At 37.5% G+C, this 22,422-nt stretch overlaps 1 long non-coding RNA gene across 2 annotated transcripts in view; it reads right to left on the bottom strand.

Annotated features, from left to right (window-relative positions):
- Positions 1–22,422, bottom strand: part of LOC122874127 — a 93,038-nt gene that overhangs the window by 43,505 nt on the left and 27,111 nt on the right. The window contains exon 4 of one of the 2 annotated variants that reach the window (XR_006377566.1): positions 17,488–21,921. The exons of the other annotated variant lie outside the window; for it this stretch is intronic. This is a non-coding gene — a long non-coding RNA (uncharacterized LOC122874127). Of the gene's footprint in view, positions 1–17,487; positions 21,922–22,422 lie in introns of those variants that run through there. 2 annotated transcript variants of the gene reach the window in all.

The raw sequence follows: 22,422 nt of genomic DNA on the forward strand, positions 1-22,422 counted from the left end.
GACATTTGACTCTGACAGAGGAAGGATATACGACAACACAGTTAGTGTGCAGGAACCACTGGGGGATGTCAGAACTGGCTCACATTCAGAGCAGCCCACCACCTCCATTGCTCTCATGTTTATGCAGAGAAAGACTGAAGTCTTTTGATTCTTCAGTGAAGCTTTTGATTTGGTGCTGAGTGTCTGCTGGCAGCCTTTCAACACTGTACTCCAGGTTCAGGCATTCACTCATCAAGCTCAGGTTGGGCAGGGCATGGGCATGAGTGTGGATGACAAATGTATGGAGCTGGTAAAAGGATTATTTGGGAAGTCGCATCACCTTTTTCCAGTTAAGACAGTTTTCCATAGTCCCTCTGCTTGTCCCTGTGTTACCCCACTACCCACAACCATTTGCTTGATGTACATGTAAGTGCTGTCTCTGCCAAACAGAGGCACTGGGAGCATTTCGGAAGGCTGATGAATACATTACTTATTCACACAAACTTGATTCAGACATAAACAACTTTAAAGTGCATCTTTTTTGTACAAGAAGATCAGGAGGTGCCTTGTCAACAACTCCTTGATGCAAGTTTTTTACGAAGTTTCTGTAAGTTTTCAAAATCCTATTTTTGACAAAAGCTTCACTCAGGATAATGTCAGGAGCAGGGCTGTAACCATTACCTATTTTCATAATCAAGTATTCTACCAGTTATTCTGAGAGTTAATCTACTAATCTAATCTACTTAAAAAAATTAAAGAGCAAGAGTAAATATGGATATTAGCTAGATTTCTGTTTTTTTTTTGTGTGCAAAAACAAAACATAACATTTCATAACATTTATTATCATTATTTACAACTGCAATAAACGGTAGGGAATGCTTTTTAAAGCAGGGATGCCAATGATGCATAGTGATCCTCGTAGCCCGCTATCACTTAGGTATGTGGCTGTGCTAGTCGCTAGTGCAGCCAAGTGGCTAATGCAGCTTCCGAACTAAAATGCTCCAAAAAATCTTTTTGCTGTTTCCCTGTCTCTCTTTCCTCCACTTTTAAACTTGTGGGGTAAGTAAAGAGAGTCAGCTCTTGGTGTGAAAGTTATTTAAGTCTGTGTGTTTGTTGTGTAATAGTTTTGGGATGAAAAAAGTTTGACAGAGAGAACTTGAATTAAGCACTTTTATTAATTCAGTAATTCCTCATTCCTAGTCAAGCGATATCTTCATTTACTATAATCAACTGACAAACTATCATGCAGACATGTTGTATTGTGTGGAAACTCCCCCCAGTCACAAAAGCATACTGAAGAGAACATCTCAGAGTGGGAGTGCCATATACTATTTATTAGGGATGTGAAATTATGAATGGAAACATGTCCATGTAGTGAGGGGCATCTGGGGTCAAACACAGGCGTACTGTTATTCAGGAGGGTCTGTGACTACATTAGCCAGCACCCCAGCTAGAGATCCCCCAAATGATCTACTGAGCCTGTCAACTACAGGGTGGGGGTGAGGAGTGCCGGGTAGCAAGTCAGTTAACATGACGAGAGAGCCATACAGATAAATCACAATTCACTCAGGGAGCAGTCACACTCAATGACATATTCACTGGCTGGCTCTACAGCTCATTTGATAACGCTCTTGCCACGTCATTCATTTCTCTGAAGGATGAAAGGGAGACTGAAAATGTCATCAGCTCACTGAGGCAGGGATGCCAGTGACTCAGAATAAAGAGGGAGGGAGGTGCCTCATAATTAATTAAGTTTTTTAACCCTGCTACAGACAGAGAGACATCCCACTATTTTCCAGGGGTCTTTCAATTAGACACGCGTTGTAATTAAATGCTGTGTCACAGTGCTGTTGGGGCTTGCCAGATTTATATCCCAGGATAAGTTACTGCCATTCATTATCATGATGGATAGCGCAGCGTAGAAGGAATATTGTTAGGGTCCCTTTAGGAAAGCTGTAGCAATTGCATAATAATAGAAATAGGTCTTATTCTTGTCACCTCTCCCATTCACCATACAGAAATGGTTATATTTCAAACCTAGGTTGTCAACTTCCTTGCAAAGAGGGTCAGTAAGCTTAATCTTACATAGTTTGACACAAATCTCCGAAACTTCAAAGATATATCTACCACATCAAGTCAATTAGTTTCATAAATTATAGCTTTGCACAAATTGTCTTCATTCACGGATCCATAAATAAACAGTGGTTATCTCCAGTATTTTTTCACAAAATAATGTGTTGCTCAAGTGGTACGTATCAAAAGCTTTTTTGTATAACAAACAATTGAAATTCACAATGGTTGGTCATGGGTTTCAATACAGCCCACTCTTCTTGCCCACTCTCTTTTTTTAAGAGTAAAGAAAGTAAGAGTGGCTCCTAGGTACTCTGGCCTTACTACAGTATGGGGCTTACTGTGAAGTCAGAGAAGCCTGAAAATGTGCCAGTACAACATAGGCAAGGCAGAGACACTCATCTTTCGACGTGTCCTCAGGACATGGTGTTGTCATCTTGACAGCACAACTTTTGTGTTACATGTACTTTCAAGTCTAGAATACCCACCTCACATCAGAAAAGCCCATGGTCTCCATCAGTGTCTCTCTGCATAGCCTAAGATCACACACACTGTGTTGTTTTACTTTGTCTAGATCTTGTAGATCACAACAACACTGTACAGTTTGTACAAGTAGCTCCATTGTAGATATTTATCCTTTACATAAGTGCATTTAGTCTTAATTATTTTTACTATTTGTTATTGTCAAAAAACACTTGTTAACATGTATGGACATCAACATGCCTGTGTATGTACTTCAAGGCAGAAATACGCATGAGTAGCTTGCTCCAGTTCTACTCATTGCATACGATTTTAAAATCTTAATGGAGAAGAAGAAATAAAGTTGTTTAAGGATGTTTTACATATTTCTTTGAGTATTTTTTTTATTTTCTTTAATGTTTTCCCAACATTAAAGTAGTGGCAAATGGATGGAACTACAATATTCTGCATTCACACAGCTGGTGGCAGTGCTTCAACTACTAGCCAGATTTTATGCTGGTTGCAGTTTAAGTGAACCAAATGCAGTGACTGCTTTTTATTTAAGTAGGTCAAGACAAGTATCATAACATAAACATCTGATGTGGTCTGGTGTCTTTTCTATAGTATTGAGGGCACCTACCAAACAGTCCCTATACTGCTGTAATAATAGGTTTACTGCTTTAAAAGGTAAACTGTGGTCTTTAAGTGTAACCAAAACATGTTGTATGGGTCCATAAAAGGGACAGTTAGTAGTTGAGATAGTTCCGATATTGTTTACCCAGGTTTTGAGATGTCTGTGTCCCAGATTTCTTGTGCCACCCAAATACAGGTGAACTACTCTTATTAATGTTTAACAAATGCATTAAACGCATTTTCCAAATTAATTTAAAATGAAAATTTTGTGTACATTTTAAGAATACACCCACATAAGCTGTTATGTATATCTGTCCTGAAACCAAGGAAATTGTATGTACTAGTCCAGTGAAAACAATGTCAATCTCTGCATTATTATAAAATCCTCGCTTCGACTTCAGTTTTATCCACCGAGGAAGAGCCCCATCATAATCAACTGTACATGTTTTCATATTATCTTTTTGATTTCTCCATTGCTATTACTCCACTATTGCATTCTGTCACTTTTATTTTGTTTGACAATAAAATTATTTTTTCATTTCATATCTGTGAGATTCCAGAAATGACATAAAAACACAAGTCTGACAGGTAAAGTGTGTGACTGGAAGGTATGGACTTCTACTGTCAGGAGAAATAACTATTAAACCACCCCCATGCTCGTGGCATGCATGTTCATCCTTGTGTGCATGCTGCTAAAACATATCCAAACAATTCGGGGACCCGCTCATAAAAACATTGCTCTACAAAACAACAAGTGGTCAAAAAATCCATAGGGTACCACCTTTAATGACATGTGAATATACAGTACTTCCCCACTAAAATGTATGTAAAAGGAGCTCTGGCCCCTATTTTCCTTTATTGTTCCACTGCTTGGTTAAAAAGCACTGTGTGTGTGTTTTCTGTCATTCCCTTTTCTTGCTTTCCATCTTCCTGGTTGGATTTTCAGTGAAACTGCTGTATACTAGTTGGCCATTTGGGGCTCCACACAATGAATGTTGTTGTAATTCCTCCTGTCATGGGGCAATGAATGTTCCATGTTTTCTTTTTTCTTTTTTCCCCTCTTGTTTCCTACATGTAGACAGCAATTTACATGGAGACATTAATGTAAGTGTCATGTTCTATCCAAGAGCGCTGAAGCAGAACTGCTAAAAGACAGCCAAGCCACAGCACTGATGCACAGGGCACCAAAGATTGAGCAGCAATACAACGTTAATGGAATTAAGTAAAGAATTTCCCCATCCACCAAAGCAGAGACAACAACAAAAATTTTTAAATAAGCCCGGCTTGGAAATAAATGATAAATATAAGGAACTCAAAAGGCATTTGTGAATTTTATGTGTATATGAGGTGGTGGAGAGGCTACAAAGGGAAAGTGAAAAAATGTAGTGTATCATATTAACTTGGACAGTGCTGCAGCATCAGCTTTTTGTATGATTTTTTGCCTTGGCTTATTGTTGTCTAAACAAGAAAACGTGAAACTATTATATCAAATAAATTGCTCGGTTAAGTGTAAGCCTTCCAAGAACATTGGTACTGCAGTAAGTTGCCATCAGGCTACTCGTAATGCTGTTATGCTGTATTTCCTGCTGAACTCGGTGGATTATTTTATATCTGAGAACGAGAGGTGGCAGGGGAGCTCGACAGACACAGTAGAGAAACAAGGTCTTGTAGCTCTGTATTATATGTTCAAAATCTGCCTTATTTTCACCAGGGATCCTGCAAGCACAAGCCAACACTAAATGAAAGGTCAGTGTGGTCTTTTTTTTCACAACAGTTTACGTCTAGACTCAATACACCAACAACAGAAAAAGCAATGGCATGAGATACCGCAGACATTACTCAAAATCACAAAAGATTAAAAAAAAAAAAAAGCTTAATAAGTAGACATGTTGAAGATGTGTTTGTATCCTCCAATCGCATTTTCCAGTTGATCTCTGTACAAAACCCTATATATTCATTTCAGGTATCCACTTAGTCTAATTGTAAATTGGTGTAATTTAGAGAGGGAATATTTAATCAATAAGGTTTATTTATTTATAAGGTTTTAATATACTCGCATACAAATAAAATCAAAATTGTTAAGTTAAAAAAAATGTGTGAATTGACGGTGCACAAACTGTTAAATAGAAAAAAACAGGGATAAACCTACTAAAAAAGTGTTTCTCGGCTCTTTTATGAGTGTGCTGTAAAAACAAGATTGTTTCCAAAAGAGCAAATTACTGTCAAAAGCTTTTTCTCATTTTAAGGTATCCTTCACCTAATTGTCCATTTACTCATTTTCATTCTGTTCTGATGCCAGTTGTTACAGAAGAAAATTATGAGAAGGAAATGATTACTTATGGTTGAACTCAATTCAATCTTCTGCACACATTCATCTGTCAACAACACACAACGTGTCGGGCCTGTAATTCTTTTGTCATTAATAATTCATTAATGCCTTCTTCATTAATTAATAATTAATAGTTTTTGAGGTTTGATCCTAATTGCTTGCTATGATTTTGATTTGGATCACAGCCTGTGATCAATTAAGTTATTTCTGCAAGCGACCAGTAGCTATTACTTTAGAAAGCAGAGCAAACTGTTTGGGCTTATTTTCAAAGACTAACTATGAGGGGTTGAGTTATACTTCTGTCCTACAATACATTGAATATTACAGTTGATATATGCTTATTACTAGAGAGGTGGAAGAACATATAGTGAGCCTATTCAGTTGGCGGCCTGTGGGCCACATCCGGCCCAGAAGCAACCTCCAAGTGGCCCAGCATACATAAATCTATATGTCATCTATATGACAAAATAAGTAAACTACATATATAGTGTATGGAAGTAGCTAACGAGTGAGTCATCTCGCTTCTTTCTCATCTCTGTTGATAGTTGCACATGCGCTGTACCAATAGGGCAGGATGTTTATGGATGTAGCGACACGACATGACAATATGCACAACTTCGATTAATTTTGATGAAAAAAAGTTCTTCTTGCCTTGTCTTCTTTTGATCGGTGGACCCTTAAAAACTAAAGGAATATAAATAATCCAGAAATGGACACATATTCAGACTTTATGACCGCTTCAAAAGGTAGGGAGTCACCGCTTTTTCATAAAATGAACTGAACAATTGAATTGATTGAACATTCTGTATCATTTCGACAAAAGTTTAAACACGACCACTGGCGACCCGGTGAACTTTAAGAGGTTTTATACGTCCAGACAACTTCTATTAAAAAACCAGCCCCGGCAGCTAGTTGAGACCTGCGTATTTTGTCACAACGTGTAGCCACATAGGGCCAGTAAAAGGGACTCTGCATTTAATTGGGGCTCGGCTTTTACACTATGTCTCTGTTTACCCTGAGACATAAAATTGACAATGAAAACCGTCAGTTTAACCCTGCCTGGACTAGCAAGTACTTGTTTACTTTACAATGTGTTTAATTTGCAGTAGTTAAAGAATATAATATTCCGAGGCACCACACAGCTAAAAAAATAGGCTGCTGAAAATGTCTGGCGCTTCTACATTTCCTGGTTTTAAAATCTGGCCCAATAGTATTTGTAATTGAATAGCCCTGACATGTAGGGATTTCTTTTCAAGGTAGAATGAAACAATCAAAAAACAGATGACTATCATAATCATGAGTTGTTTGTGTTAGTAGGAAGTGTGCCACTGGTAGTTTTACTGTCAAGGATGGCTATGTTAATGCTCTGACCAATGTAATGTGCATAGCACACTCTTGTTTTGAGTCATTTTTGTTACATAGGTTGAAAGACATACAAATAAATAGAGTATGAGTATGGAAAGAGTTTACACGACTAGTCTCTGACCCTAAGGAAGTGACAGTAACAACCCCCTTTTCTGTGCACCGCTTTCTTGTGCATGCTGTTAAAATAGTGATGACATGAGACATACACTGCAGCACACACGCAATTCCTTGAAAAATCTCAAGACAAATTCAAAGTTTTTTTTCATATTTCTACATCTCCAAACTCCCTAATCATCCAAAACATAAATCTAGCAACAACTGTGTACATCATCTCCTTTCCAACAAGCCAGGCAAAAGTTGCATCTAAAGCATCACATTTACCTGTAGAGGTGATAAATAACGTGCTGTGGTAGATCAGAATCAGGGCCGTAGGTTTTTTGAATAAATGTAATAGTATTGAGAAGGGAAAAAAATACATGTTCAAGAAAAAACAATTCTTTGTGGATAATTAAGTAAAAACAGAATTATCTGGGGAAACTCATCCAATTCTGCAAAGGCTTAAACATACAACTGCTTCTTTTCTAGTTTTTGCAGTACTAACATTATTGCTGTAAGTAAGTGTAAAAATCCTACTAAATACAATTTTAATAATCACTTAAGCAAGCAAAACTTAAGGCAATCTGGAAAATGCAACACCATATTTTCAATGTTTGTGCAACTTCTCTAAAGCAGAAAGTTGTTGATGTTATTTGGTGTAAATGTTCTTATCCATTAAAAAAACATTAAACAATAGGCCTAGGTTTACATAGTATATCATTGTAAAATGCATTATATTATTCACTGATTGATGTTAGCATGTCTTACAAGGATTTCATATTCAGAAATATAGGCAACTCTCAAACCTTATGACATAACATAGGTGCACGCACACACACACACACACACACACACACACACACACACACTTAAGCTATTGGACTAATGAGATATGTCACAAGCATTTTCTTTTCTTTAGATTGTTTTACTTGTTGTATGTGTATTGCTGTCCAGTCCTGCATTTTTATATGTCACCATTTTCAGTTTCTGATTGTGTGGTGTAATTACAACAGTGTGTGTCGTTTTGGCATGAGATATCACTAGAGTTGTACAATATAGTCTGTTGGGGATCAAATACTGATACCAAATTTCAAGAACTTTGTTGTGCAATTACTTCTGAGAGGTAAGTAGTCAACCATCATGTTATTTGAGAAACAACACATCTATGTTATAAACTCCTAATTACTAATTTAACTGTCAGTATAGAATACCTACTCATCAAAATCATTTGCAATCTCACACACACAGACAAATGTATATGTTTTTTTCTGTCACTGTTCCTCACTCTCATGTGCTCAAATTAACATGAACAGTCAAACCTGCTATATTACTGTATAGGACATGTATGGAAGAAAATCTGTCTCACCGGATATTGAAATTTAAAAGCCATTGAATTTCTAGCACTGATTTGTTTTTGCATTGAAATTATGTATCTGATTTTGTTGCCCCTGAATTCATTTTCACTTTTATTTTTAATGTTCACAAATTCAGATCCCAAAATTCGAGTTAAAAAATTCAGATTAAACATCCGGGATACCAAGGACAAGCAATCGATTCTGTCTCAAATCAAAACATAGCATGCATTAATTTGCCAGAAAGTGAAAAAAGAAAAGAGCAACAAAGCCTCTATCTTCTTCCTATTTACAGTGAGCTTCTTTGAACACATCACTTAAATGTAATTTAGTGTTTTATTTGAGATTTATTCAAAATAAACCATGATAAACAAAGCATACTTTCTCCATGAAATCCAATAAAACTGAGTGCATGTCACAGAGCTCCTGACAGCCTTGACTTCAAAAGCATATGGTTGGAGATGAATGCATGAGTAAGGGGGTGGAGGGCATGATTAGCAGCCCACCTGGCTTCTCTCCCGGTCGTATGTGCTGCATATACATAGCATCAGTCACCTTCCCATCACCTAATTAACTCCTTCACCTTTACACAACAAAGTAGCATCTACTTCAAAATGCTCTGTCTGACTGATTTGACACAAATGCTTTATGGGTATTTTGGAATGAAAGGTGATTTTGAAGATGCAACACACATTGCTAATAGCCATCAAATGCCTCAACGGCTATTTCTTTTTTTAAGATGATTAAAGCTGTTGGTGGGTTTGCTGGCAATTTTCTATAAAATTGCCAAGTGTAGTGTTGTGAATTGTGCACACATATGTATATACACACACACACACACACACACTTGCAAAGCTTTGTCGTCACACTGGCGTTCAGTAAATTATAGCCTAAGGGCAGCCTTTGCTGCTCAGTGTTCGATGCTGTTTGATACTGTCTGCCTGGAGTCTGTGAAACTCCAAGTTTCTCTTATTGAGGTTTTTTGTCATTATTCCATTTGTGCTACCTGCTTTCCACAAGCATTTACATAAAACAATGATTCTTCTTCACAATTGACGTGTTAGAATTTTTTTTTCATTTTCCAAGTTGTGTTTTCATTGGCATGTATTTCAATTTGTTTAAAAACACTATCTTGGTACTATAATATACATGGATTTAATTTAATACTACAGCTAATATCAAGGTATACCCTTCAGCATATTTTCTGCTAGTATAAAACAATACAACATGGTATCTTCTGTCCTGAAGGGTCACATAAAAGACAAAAGCTTATATGGCCTCCCAGTGGAAGTAAGATAGATGCATGGATGGAATGCAATGCAGATTTTCTGCACCAACAAAAAAAATAAAAAAATAAATGAAATAAACATAACAAAAATTCAGAAATTATTGCAATTAATCATTTAATACACCTGACCAATTCATTTACACTCAGCTGCAATCTGCTCTATCATAGGTCATCATTCAGCAAAGCCAAAAGGAGTATTGCTTTGAGGGAGTGTATACAGCTACAGAGCGCACCCCGGTTGTAAATGCTGGTTTCAGGTCAGTACATTAGAGCACTGTGCTAACACTGAGCTGACAGAGGGTAGGAAATCTGTCTAGACAGTGCTTATGTTGAAAAGTTTAACAGAATATACAGTACATTTATTATATATCAAAGTGTTCAGCTAATCCCTCTTTATGTCAAAATGTAAATATCCATCCATGTGCTACTGCTGCAGTGACAAGTTAAGTCAAGTTCATTTCTATAGCCTAAAATCACACATTCTGATCAAAGTGTGATGTAATGCGCATTGAATTAGGCATGTAGCCTATAGAATTAAGAGAGAGAGAAACTGATAAGAATAATAATAATAATAATAAGTGACCTTCCTATGAGTTAGGAGTTACTAATACTCCAATGAAAATTCTGCCTAGGGCCCCTAAAAGGTCAGTGATGGCCCTGAGCTACATACATGATATCATGCTAACTCAGCACTGCAAAGATGCAAAAAAGACTGAGGCTAAAGCCTATAGGTCCCAGGCAAAAAGTCAGCATCCTCACTAGTTGATGATTCATTTAAAAGACAGGGAAATTAAGCAGCTGCATTGCTACTGCAGTGCAGTGCTAACGGTTCAAAAGAGGTAAATGTATAAAATACATACATACGATACAGACTGAACTATTTTAATCTAATGCCAACAGCTAACTGGTAAAAGAAGTTTCTTATTTACAATAAAAATGCAGTGCCTTTTACATAAAGATTTGTATGTGTACATAGTGCATACATTACTTCTATGTGAACATGCGTGTTTTGTGTGTGTTTTGGGTAGAGGGTGGGGGGTCTGTGGGTTATGCTGGTGATCTAGAGCTGATTTCTTTCTCTAAGTGTGCAGGATCTGCTTGGCATGCTCTGCGTCTCCTTTCTCCCAGCTATAGGCTCTGCTGGCTATAGCTTGTGGCGCTCCCGGTGGAGTAAGTTCTTTCCACTAACAAAATGCAAAATACAAAATTAATAAAAACACCCTTTGAAACTGACAAATATGCCTCAGGCAAACTATCGGCCCGCCAGCTGCTTAAAATTTAATCAGTATTTTTTCTTTATTTATTTATTTTCCACGGCCATGCTCATCTTTTTAATAACATGTTGCTGAGACTGTATACAAAGTTTTCCTCTGTCAAGAATTACATAGGGCCTGTCAGTTCATGGTCTCTCTCCCTCAAGGGGTTGCTAGAAAATAAACTAAGCAGATTTATTTTATCTTATAACCTTAATCCTTGTCCTCTACTAAATTTGTTTTCTCCTTGGTCCTTGTGGCTCTCACAGTGACCTCCATCCTGGATGGGGCTATATGAGAACAGAGATCGTCTCACATTCGTATTACTCAGAAATGCTGGAATTCCCTCGCATTGTGTTTTAGCAGTGGATGAAGCTGAACAGGAGTGACTAAAATGGTAGAATTGTTGATGTCGGAAAGCAACACTGAATTCCCTGATAGCTCTCCAATACTGATCTGATATTCATGCACTCATTTATAATTTAATTATATTAACACAGGGTTTCAGTTTGAGTGATGACAGACCGTCAAATCCTCATCTAAGTGTCAATCACTCTCTCCAGAATCCTAATCTTGGCAGTAACAAAACAAAGAGAAAATAGTCAGAGAGCAGAAAAATATTAGCATGCTATTCATCAATTGAATTTTATTGTCTCCTGTGGTATTTCTAATGGGGCAAGACCTGAACTTGCTAGTCCTGTTGGGGCCATTTTTGCACCAGAGCTAATATAGAGATGAGAGTGACACACTTAAGACCCACTGACTTTTAAGGCCCCATGTGTAGATTTTATGTGATTATATTGTTTATTTGTAGAAAAATGAGACATACGTACCTGCGAAAATTGGTGCAGTCTATGTCTACTTTCACCCATTTGTGGGGTGGGCTCTATGTCAGATCTGTGGGGGGGGGGCCCTTTTGCTATTACCACTAGGAGTCTCCAAAATCAGACTTTTTAAAATCCTAAACAAAGGGGCTTTTAAGTGTTTGTGGGTAGGAACAGAAGAAGAGGATAATCATCATTACTATTTCTTTATTATTATCAAAGAAAATAATCATGAATTATTTTGTATAAAATGTATAAAATCACGGTTGTACTTGATTGAGTGCTTTCTCTCAGGTTAGGAATAACTAATTTCTAATTTCACACAGCTTTTGAAGCACCTTAAAGGAAAACTCACTTGTGTTAATTAATTTTTGTGTGTCTTTGATTTGTTTGATAAACCAAACTAGTGATGGCCAAGTGGTGGCCTGTGAAGGCCATATCCAGATTCTGCACCTGTAAAACCTTTTCTTCAGTCGCTTCACTTTACACTATGTGTAGTAATTACTGCACTGACAGACCCTACATGTTTTTACCTTGCACTTTAAACTGGAAAGAATAAATTGAGATTATATTTTTAACACATGAACACAGTTTGAGAAACTCTTCAGCACTGTACATTTAATTTGGTTTCTTTTTTACTTGAAAAGACAAATCTCTTTTCACACAAATACAAATGCAGACTTGTATTTCCATCAAAAGGACAAGGTTCTGCTAGATTATATTTAACATTTATTTAACAAATAATCTCTTTTCAAATATGGTTTCTTGAATTACACCCTGAAGGGAGGCCAGTCTCTTGTTTTTACACATAAGTGAATCTGAGATAAATTCCCCTTGGCAGGTTTTTCTCCTCTGTGTAAAAAGCTTCCAGTTTTGTGCTGCTTCTTCCTTTTCTTACTTTCTTAGTAATTAATTGAGATCATGAGAGTCAACGCTTTCAGCAGAGGACTAGCTCAAGACAAGAAATGCTTAAACTTCTTTTCCATAAATATTAACAAGCAATATATTATGCATATTATTCTTTAAATACCATATAAAATGTGTTTTTGTGACTAAATCTTAATTTTGCATATGCTTTTAAGTAATGTACATTAAATAATAATTGCCATTAAATTGATGGCAGAGGCAGCTTTGGTACTGTCAATCAAATTTGTGCAAACCCCCTCTGACACTTGCTGTCTCTCATCACTTCCAGCTGCCAAGCCATTATTGTTCACGCCAGCGTCTCAGAGTGCAGCAGAATCAGCACATACAGTACTCTCCAGCACTTTACCATCTGTACACTTACTACAGGTCATAAAGGTCATTAAATGTACTGTAGATATTTTTTAACCAAGAGAGAGGAATTAATCTGAAGGCAATGCAATATTCACCATGTTGTCACTGTGTGGAAAGGGACAGAACACGACAGGAAAAATGTTCCTTCCTGTCCTGATCTGTGGTGAGTTGGAATGCCTATGAGGAGAGACCGCCCAACAGTGTGTGCTGCCCCTCCCCACTCCATTCTCCTTATCTTGAACAGAGGCATGGAAGTATTTCAAGGGACAGCGCCTTTGATGTGAGAAATTTATAAGGCTAATTATACAAACAGGATAATAACAATGGAGACTACAAGCTGCCTGTGTTTACCCTCCCTGTGTTTACATCACAGACGGGTCCTTGAGCCATACGAGAACACAAATGCGTGCACACACACATACACTCAGACATTTGTAAAAACAGCTGGGGTAATTCTCAGTTGTTCATAGTGCCGATCATAATAACAACAAACAATGAAAAATGCCTGACATCAAAGAAGGAAATGATTATGTATTTAAAAATTCTTTAAAGTTTTAAGAAAGAGGCAAAAGATTGTTGATGCACTGACTTCCTCCTAGAGTTAATTGATAGCACTACTGGTTGAATGTGTTACATAGCTGCAGGACAATACTCATATTATCATGTGAGCCCCTAGCCCTTGGGTAACAGATCTTGTTGTTTGCATATTTATTGTATATTTGCGTATTCATGCCCTGCCTGTATCTTATCACCTAAATTGGCTCGTGCGTCATTATTTCCTATGTGGGTGGTTGATTGTGCTCTGGCAGTTCCAGTAACACATCTCCTGAAAATTCTCTTGCTTTCAGGGAGGATTCAATTTAAAGGGCCTGAGATAACAAGCTTCTTTTCTCTGACATTTGTTCAAAACCATGTCTTGTCATAGAATACAAAACCTCAGATGTTCAAAAAAGTCTGGACAACGGTTGTAAATTTTTCATTTGAAACATGGATTCTTTTTACCTGTTCAACTGAGAAAGAATGGGTATGACTGTACGCATCTACCTTTCATCATGCAGCCTAGCTATTAGGCGTGCCTTATCGCCCCATGCATTAGAAGCACATTAAATTTGGAATCACAGCACTCTTCAGGTTCAAATAATGAGCATTTAATTATTGACAGGGGATGAATATTTAACAAAGACACTGGTGGTTCACTTGGTTGGCCTCATATGGAGTAGTATTAAGGAGGACATGAGGTCCCCATGACCCAGAAACCCACCCCCATCCTCAATGAATTTCCACCATTGCTATTAGAGTCCCTAGCATGGTAGGGTACAAGTGCAGGTTCATCCAAGCAGAAGTACTGCTTGTAAGAATGCTTTTGGTGTGCAATGTAATCTGAAAAAGCATTCTTCAAAATGTAATGATAAAAAAGGACTTTTATTGAAAATGAGCATTAGCAAAGAATACCTCTAGAGTAGCTTGCATATAATTATCATTGTATACAACCTTACATCAATCAGCAAATTGGCAGAAATAAAATTGAAAAGCCCACCAAGTTGGCTGTACAGGGAAGGTACTCCATCAGTTCATATAAGACATTACACAATTCAACTTTTACATTACGTTAGGACATTTAAGGTTCAATGCATCATTTTCCATATTGCTGCATATTCACACTGTTGCTGCTGCTGGTTAAGCTTGGCATTGGAGCTGCTCTTCACTACCAGTGCACTCTCCATTTGCATTTCAAACTTTAACTCATTTAACTTTGACAAAACAAAATAAAATGTTGATGTGTGATAACAGATGCAAATATATACAGAAAAAATAGAAAACTGAGCATTTTACTACATTGATATATGGAAGAATAAAGGAGCTGTTTGCAAATCTGTTATGATTTTAAGTACTCAACAGACATTTGAATTTATGTTTAACTTTGTCTGAGATAATGCACAATATCAGAGGATGTTACTTCCTTTCTGAGAGGAAAATGCTGTTGATCTTCAAGAATGTCCCTTACCACCAGTACAATTTCCATCCAAATCAATATGGTTTGAAGTTTGGTGTTAGCTTGTCTTTTTTCTTTGGCTACTGCGAGATCTAATGGATGAGTCTTGTGAACTCTGCCTTTTAACTGAATCCTGTCTTTCAGAGAGAACTGTGGCAGACTGCTTTTTACTGGACATTGTGGGATCAGATCCTCTGTACAATCAAAAAGAAGACAGACAGACAGACAGAGAGACATATAGATAGATAGAGAGGAGTGGCAGGAAATAGAAATAACAAGATCTACATCCACCCTCCAGGGAATGAACCATTTAACTGTGTCAGTCACCCTTCCTTTTCTCAGCCCACATCCCATCGACTTATCCTCCACTCTCTCGGCAGATGAGTGGCCCTTCAGATCTTATCTGTTGTGAAATACACAAAGTCTCTCCGAAAACCAGAGGATGACATGAGAAAAGCCAGACAATTTCTGTTCTGTTTTTATCTTTGTCATCCCTTATCACTGGTTCATTTCATTTAAGAAGACATTGTCTACTTGGGTCACGTTACAATTTATTTTTGCATTTATTTTAGTGTCAGAACATTTTGATTGATTTACTCTACTTACTTTGATGTACATAGCTTTCTATTTGCTTATTTATTCCATTGTTTACATCAGAAAATATGATTACCTACTACACATCTTAGATAAATTGTAAAGAATTCAGCTCCATGTACAGAAAATAATTAAAGTAAGTTTCATCATTTAGACATTAGCTACCGTAAATAATGAATCAATGGACTGTCTAAATGAATGTAATATTGCCTTATACAGTATAACTTTCCCAATAAACTATAGACTACAGACAACCTGTAATCTGTTAATGTAAACAATAATATTATCAGTTTTTGTACAACACACACTGCACACATCAAGTGTTCTGGTGACACTTATCTTAACACTTAAATTATTAGACAGTATGGCTCTCCAGCTACTAATGACCAGGTGACGAGTGGTGACTTGGGATTTTCTCCAGTCCTCCAGTTCAACACTAATGCAAGCTTTGCTTAATGTGTACAAATTAACCGGTATTTAAATTGCCATTGCTTTTACAACAAGGCTGTGTGTGTAAATCAGAGACAGGGACAACCCTCTTGTCTGTGCATGTCCTCCTCCCCTCACAGATCCAGTTGGGCTCTTTGTCACGTTACTGTACATCTTCCACTCCAGATTCTGCACTGCAGCTGACCTATGCATACTGACATCTTAATTAAATCTTTAGGATCCTGTTAAAGCCTTTTATTGGGGTAGAGACATATGGGTTTGCTCTGCAATGAGGAAGGTCATATATCTGTTATAAACTAAGTAGCTGAATGGCAGAAGGCATATTTTATCCATTTTTAACCGGGCTTTGCTGAATGTTTTTTTGCAGTAAACGTTCAGCTCCAGTCTCTAAATTCTCAACTCTGTGCTTTTCTCCACCCCTCCACCCCCTTATGGTTATGCTGTCTCTATGATGGTATAATGGTTAATTCATCCCAAACCTCACAAGCGAGCCCCCTGCAATGCTTCTGACAGCTGAGAAATGTCATTACAGGCCATAATGAAGAATGAAATCAGTTATACCATCGCCACACGCCCAAAATTTAATTAGCACCTCTGAAGGTCAGCTCAAATGGTTTTCTTGTGATGTTTTCATGTGAGCACAATGTTTGGTTGTACATTTATTTCCACTTTGATTTAGCATGGGGAATATAGCAAAACAAAAGAAAAGTTGCCCCTGTGAAGAAACATATGGAAAAAGAATATAATTAGTAATAAAGTGTTTAACTGTATAACTCATGGATGCCCATCAACAAGCAGTGACTTAACAAAAGCGACTGATAAGACATTGAGATTGAAATGAGGTGTGAAGAAAAGCCAATAAATGCCATACCTTCACACAATGTACAATTAGAGCTCATACTCTGGAATGAGACACAGTCTAAGTGTTGCATCAATTTGCAGATCGTTTAGTCTTTTCACATGCATTCGGCCTCTGATATAAGAGCAGGAATCAAAGCTGGATAAAGATGAAAACAGAGCACGACAGGAAAAAAAAGTCATGCAAATGACTTTTGTTATTGCACTGTAATTTTTATTTGAATTGTAAGTGATCATTCTGCCTTTTAGTTACAGCTGTCAGCCCTCATTAATGTGCATTATAAATTGCATCAAAGTGCATAAGGCTGTGTGTGATTAATTTATACAGCTCTTTACGTAGGAGGAGACTGTGCAGGTGCCGAGGAGCCTAATGACTTGGTTTGGGTGGCACAGCTACTCACTCTCAGTACAGTATGTTCTGTGTCAGCTCTGGCATGTGTCTGTCACACTACCACTGGTTCATAAGACCTGAGGATGAAGATTACACGCTCATACCTATCAACTAACACAGTGTCCAAAACAACTCACAAAATTCTCTCTTTCCCATAATGACCATCAGTTATGCTCTGATTAGATTCAATAAGTGATTTTAACCTCATGTCATTTCCAATCAACATATGTAGCCACAATACAGGGGATGTATTAAGCTGGGAAATGGTCTTTTATTATGCCATTAGTACACATTTACATTGGCACTTTTTCACAGCTTTCCAATTATCAGCACAATTATGTAATTATCAGCATTTAAATAATGACTTCTGAACAAGGTGACTTACTCTACCACTGGCGTTTTATTACGGGTATGGGTTATGAGTATAGAAGTACATTTCAATTTATCTTGCAGAATAACAGTGAGCTGACTCCTGATAAACTGCATCAGGATGTAAGATTGAGCAATGTCTACATTTTTACATTGTATTTTGATTTCACACAGATTTAATAAATTTACAAATTTTTCAGAATTGCTTAACATTAAATGTTACTATTACATGAATGCTAAGGATACTGTTATCTTTTCTCATTGCTTTTTCTTGATATAATTTTGAATTTCAATGGATTTGTAACATTTGAGAGTAGTAATGTGTCAGAGCTTCATCAGAGCAGACACTGATATAAACCAGTCGTGCTCATCTTAAAATTCCAGCAGAGGGCAGTCACGCCTTGGTAGCGCACACTTCTCACTTGTTTAAAAAGGTGCACTACAGAGTTCTCGTATAAACAAAGTTATTTTTACATTCAGTGTTTCTCAGCAAAAGAAACTGTATATCCTTAAAGCCTGATTTTTTCTTAATATTTTAATTTCTGCATTGTTTAAAGCCATGCTTACTAGCTAGCAGTCTTCCTCTTTACTGCCTTTATTAGAGCATTGCTACGTTTCTTTGCATGTTACCGCCATGAACTGTCGAACAGGGGAATAGCGTGAAACCCAACGGGACTGTGTATTGTGTTGCCCCATGTGCTCATGCACTTGCATGCCCGTCCTCGTCCTCTATGCAAACAAAATGGAGACCCACTCTCAAAAATACAGCTCCATAGAACTACTAGTGGTCAAAAACTCCACAGGGTACCTTTAATCAACAGCTTACGAGCAAAGCCAAAGCTATCAGATTTTTTAAACTCCCAAATATCGAAATCAGCATCTTGGTCGGGCTATAATGGATATTGGTTGCTAACTCTATCCTGTCCAAAAGAATTATTCATCACAATGACTAGCTATTACAGAGTTTTGACTTGAAGAGCCTGGGATGTCTATAATATCCAAAACTTTAAAACGTTTAAGTGATAATGTACAGGTTTCTGCTTTTAACCTCTTTCAGCTTGATCCAGCAACAACATGCTAAAATGGCTGCGGCACATGAAACAGGAAAGCTTTCTGTGACAGTGGGTCTAGACAGGATTAAAACTCATTAAAAAACAACCCTTCTCTTCCTACTGAGACCTCACATGACAACATGTTAAAATTTCAGCATTGTTTACCCCAATCTTCTGTTATACTTAAAATAAAAAAATACATGTCTAGCTTTACTTTTATTTAATTCACACACCCACACTAACAAACACACACACAAGGCCATAATTCTACCATTAAACTTGTGAATGTAATATCAGAAGTTTAAAAAGGTGTTACTATTTTTTGGAGAACATCAAGATGCTAATGACTCATACAGTACATCAGATAATAAAACAAAGTCAACGTGGAAGATTAATTAAAGGGTTTCTAAACACCCTCTGCCATACTCTCCCCTCTTATCCCTTCTTATTCTCTCCAGCCAGCCTCGCCAGATGAGTGCCACTCTATTTAATCCAGAATCTTTGACATTTAGATGTAAAAGACAGGGAGGAAAGCAGGTCCAAACAAAAGGGACAATTTTAAACAGGTCTTTGTCTTTGTCAAAGGAAAAGAAACGGATTAGCTCTGAGATGCTACTTTGAAGCCCTGGAAATTTGTAATAAAAAATTTAAGCTACAAGCAAGCCGGATGGGACGGATCGGGGGGGGGGTAAGCACAGCTATTCATTTGACTCTGCATATATTAGGGTCTGTAATTCAAAGGTTGTGCTGTGTGTTTTTGTAATTTTGGCTTTAACAAATATTTTTGCTTTGATATACTGATTGTCCTGTGGCAGGCTGCATGATGCTAGAAGGGAGGGCCCGAGAGAACGAGCAGCCTCCTGGCTCTAATGAGAAGGTCATAGCTCTCTAATTATCATAGGCAGCTCAGTAGCATCCTTCAAAAGAGCCCAGGAAAGCACCAGTTTCAGACAATACTCTGAAACAACTATCTTCAGTCACATATGTAAGATAACATGATCGTCAAACAACATTACGTATTAAAAGTATGTATAAACCATTAACTATATATGCACCTTTACTGTACACATCTCACTCACAGATACACACAAAATTCCACACAACCATGTAAACAATAGTGTTATCTCACACCCACAATTACAATTACCAACAACAACAACTAACCAGCTATTAATGTTATGTTAATGTTAATGTGGGTCAGCGATACAGCGATACTCACAACTCTCTTGGTACTATAGCTAACATCACAACAAAAGCATATCTTGTCAAACTAGAAAGTAAGCTGAATGTCCGTGGGCAAGTCATTTAATGTCATTTAACACACAAATCATGGCAGGAATGGCTGGAATAGTGTTGTGTGGCTCAGTCCAAGCCATTTTGTGTATTTCCCATTTATAGAGCCAGGGTACAAACAACAGATTTTTTTTCAGTGTGCATAGAGAACGGACAGCTAGCAGACCGTGAGCAGATATTCGCTGAATTTGACAAAAAGACGTGTATTGGATTAGAATCACATACCCCACCTTTAATACTACAGTGGGTGGTTGACTAGAGCATTGGTTATCTGAACAAATGGACAAATATGATCTTAACTGTAGATGAAGCTGGAGGATTGTATGAAAAAATCCCTTAAGGTGCTTATACATGAGCACACTCGCTGCCAAAATTTTAAATCAGTAAAAACATGGATTATATTCAGTGGGTTACTCTCTGTCCAACAACTGGAAGAAACATAATAATCTCACTCTCCAAAAGTATATTTGTGTAGGCAAGCTATAACTTCCATAATTACCACCTTTAGATGGAACAGGACAAAAGCATTCTAAGCATTCTATGGAAAAATTACTTAACCATCACCAAATATGATTAAACATCATATATGAGCTGAGACAGACATTAACAAACATGCTGCTGATGAAAACTATTAAAAAACTATACGGTAAAGGTTTACGCCGTTTTAAGGCATTATGTTATATTATGTACAGTATGTCTTGCTTCCCTATTATGTAATTACAAGCAAAGACAAAAGATACACTTTATCAATATCTGATATATCTGGGTTTTGGGGTTTTTTTTAATATGAGGCATTGTACAGCCTTGAGCATTTGTGTGACAGTTGAAAGATACTAATTATCATTCATATATGACGTGAAACAGGCATGAAAAATAGAATGCAAGATTGATTATTAATGACATGTTTGACACTTTAAACAAAAAACCTACTTAATGTGCTCAGAGCTGAAAAGAAAAGAGAAAATTATGCTGCTGTTTTGACTGATTTGTCAGAAAGATGGGTGTTGACAGGGTCCCTCATGCAAAAAATATAATAAATAAAAAAAGAAGCAGAAAATTAATAGCACATGAATTGGTTCTAAACTATCCAGTGGCTCCCCAGTAAATTGCCTGCAAATTAATCTAATTAAGAAACCCACAGTATGACTCAGTGTGCTGTCACTGAAGCTAACACATCTTCCACAGTTTGTAGCAGTGTCAAGTCTTGAGAAATAAGATTTGTAAGACATTTTTGAAATTTTGGAAGACATAGGCAATGAGAGAAAAAGAGTAAACAAGTTAAATGATGAACAGATTATCAGTGAATTAAGGGAAAACTGTATTTGAGAATAGTAGTATTTAGGTAGCCATTGGCTATCATAGTAATGCCCTTCAAGTGTAAGCTGAAATACTTTCATTGGTGGGTTTTGGAAGTAATATCGATCTATGACCATTTCTGAGGACGTTTTACCAAACTCAACACAACCTTATATCTTGTATCTTTACGGACAGAAGAGAGCTTCCATTTGACATGTTTTGGATTACACAAGAGACTATTTTCAATTTTCTTGCCATTTCAGAATAAAAACTTACAACCCATGGCTCAGAAGTACAATAATAATGTAAGACATCTCCATCAATTTTCCACTCTACTTCAGTATGTTTTAACAAGTCCTTATGGAGAGTACAGTACAGTTGGGAGATAAAAAGCTTCTTTTCTTCCCCTGCTTCTGCCTCACTTCGCCTCCTGCCTTATCAATCGACCGCCCAATGGATTTCACGTGACAACAGGCCTGGTACAGACAAGAGCACAGGCCCTCTCTAACTTGACAACCATTAGCCTGCGAGAAGGGAGGAGGCGGGAGAGGGTCTCTCGGTGTCCTGTAACTGATGTGTCGTGCACTGAGCCATCTCCCTCGGGTCAGGCGCGGATGTATTCACTCTGACAAGCGTCTCGCTCCTTTCTCTGTGTCCCGACGAGCCTATTATCATGAGGTCCTGTGAATGTTGTGCATTCTGGGAAGTGGCACATAAAAGAATGATCAGGCAAAGCTTTCAGACAGAAGTCATTCGCACAGGCAGGCTCTTTGTTGAACAAAATGGAAATGCAGCAACGAGAGGTGCACCTGTTGAGCATCCTTGTGGAGACACAAGCACTCACACTTGGTATTATGTGCCTTATTATTTATATGGGGCTGTCAGCTAATAATGCATGGGCCTCTCACTGGAGCACTTTCTGCCATCTTTGAAAGTCATGGCAAGAGGCACCCATGGTTTCTGAGACATCAGTGGTCTTCTCACCAGGGTGTTGTCTGAAGAAGTCATTCCCACTTATATACTGATATAATGCATCTGTGCTGCCGTGAGCGGAGAGCAGTCTTCTTTATCTCGGTTCACTGATTTACTTCTCCTCTATTCTGCTTAGTACATCAGCCTGTATGTTACTGTTGAGCTGATGATTTTAGGTCCTGGGAAATGATATAAGTACTGTATGAGTAAAACCATTTCTCTCACAGC

The sequence above is a fragment of the Siniperca chuatsi genome, linkage group LG1, assembly GCF_020085105.1.
Source record: "Siniperca chuatsi isolate FFG_IHB_CAS linkage group LG1, ASM2008510v1, whole genome shotgun sequence".
Classification (NCBI taxonomy): Eukaryota; Metazoa; Chordata; class Actinopteri; order Centrarchiformes; family Sinipercidae; genus Siniperca; species Siniperca chuatsi.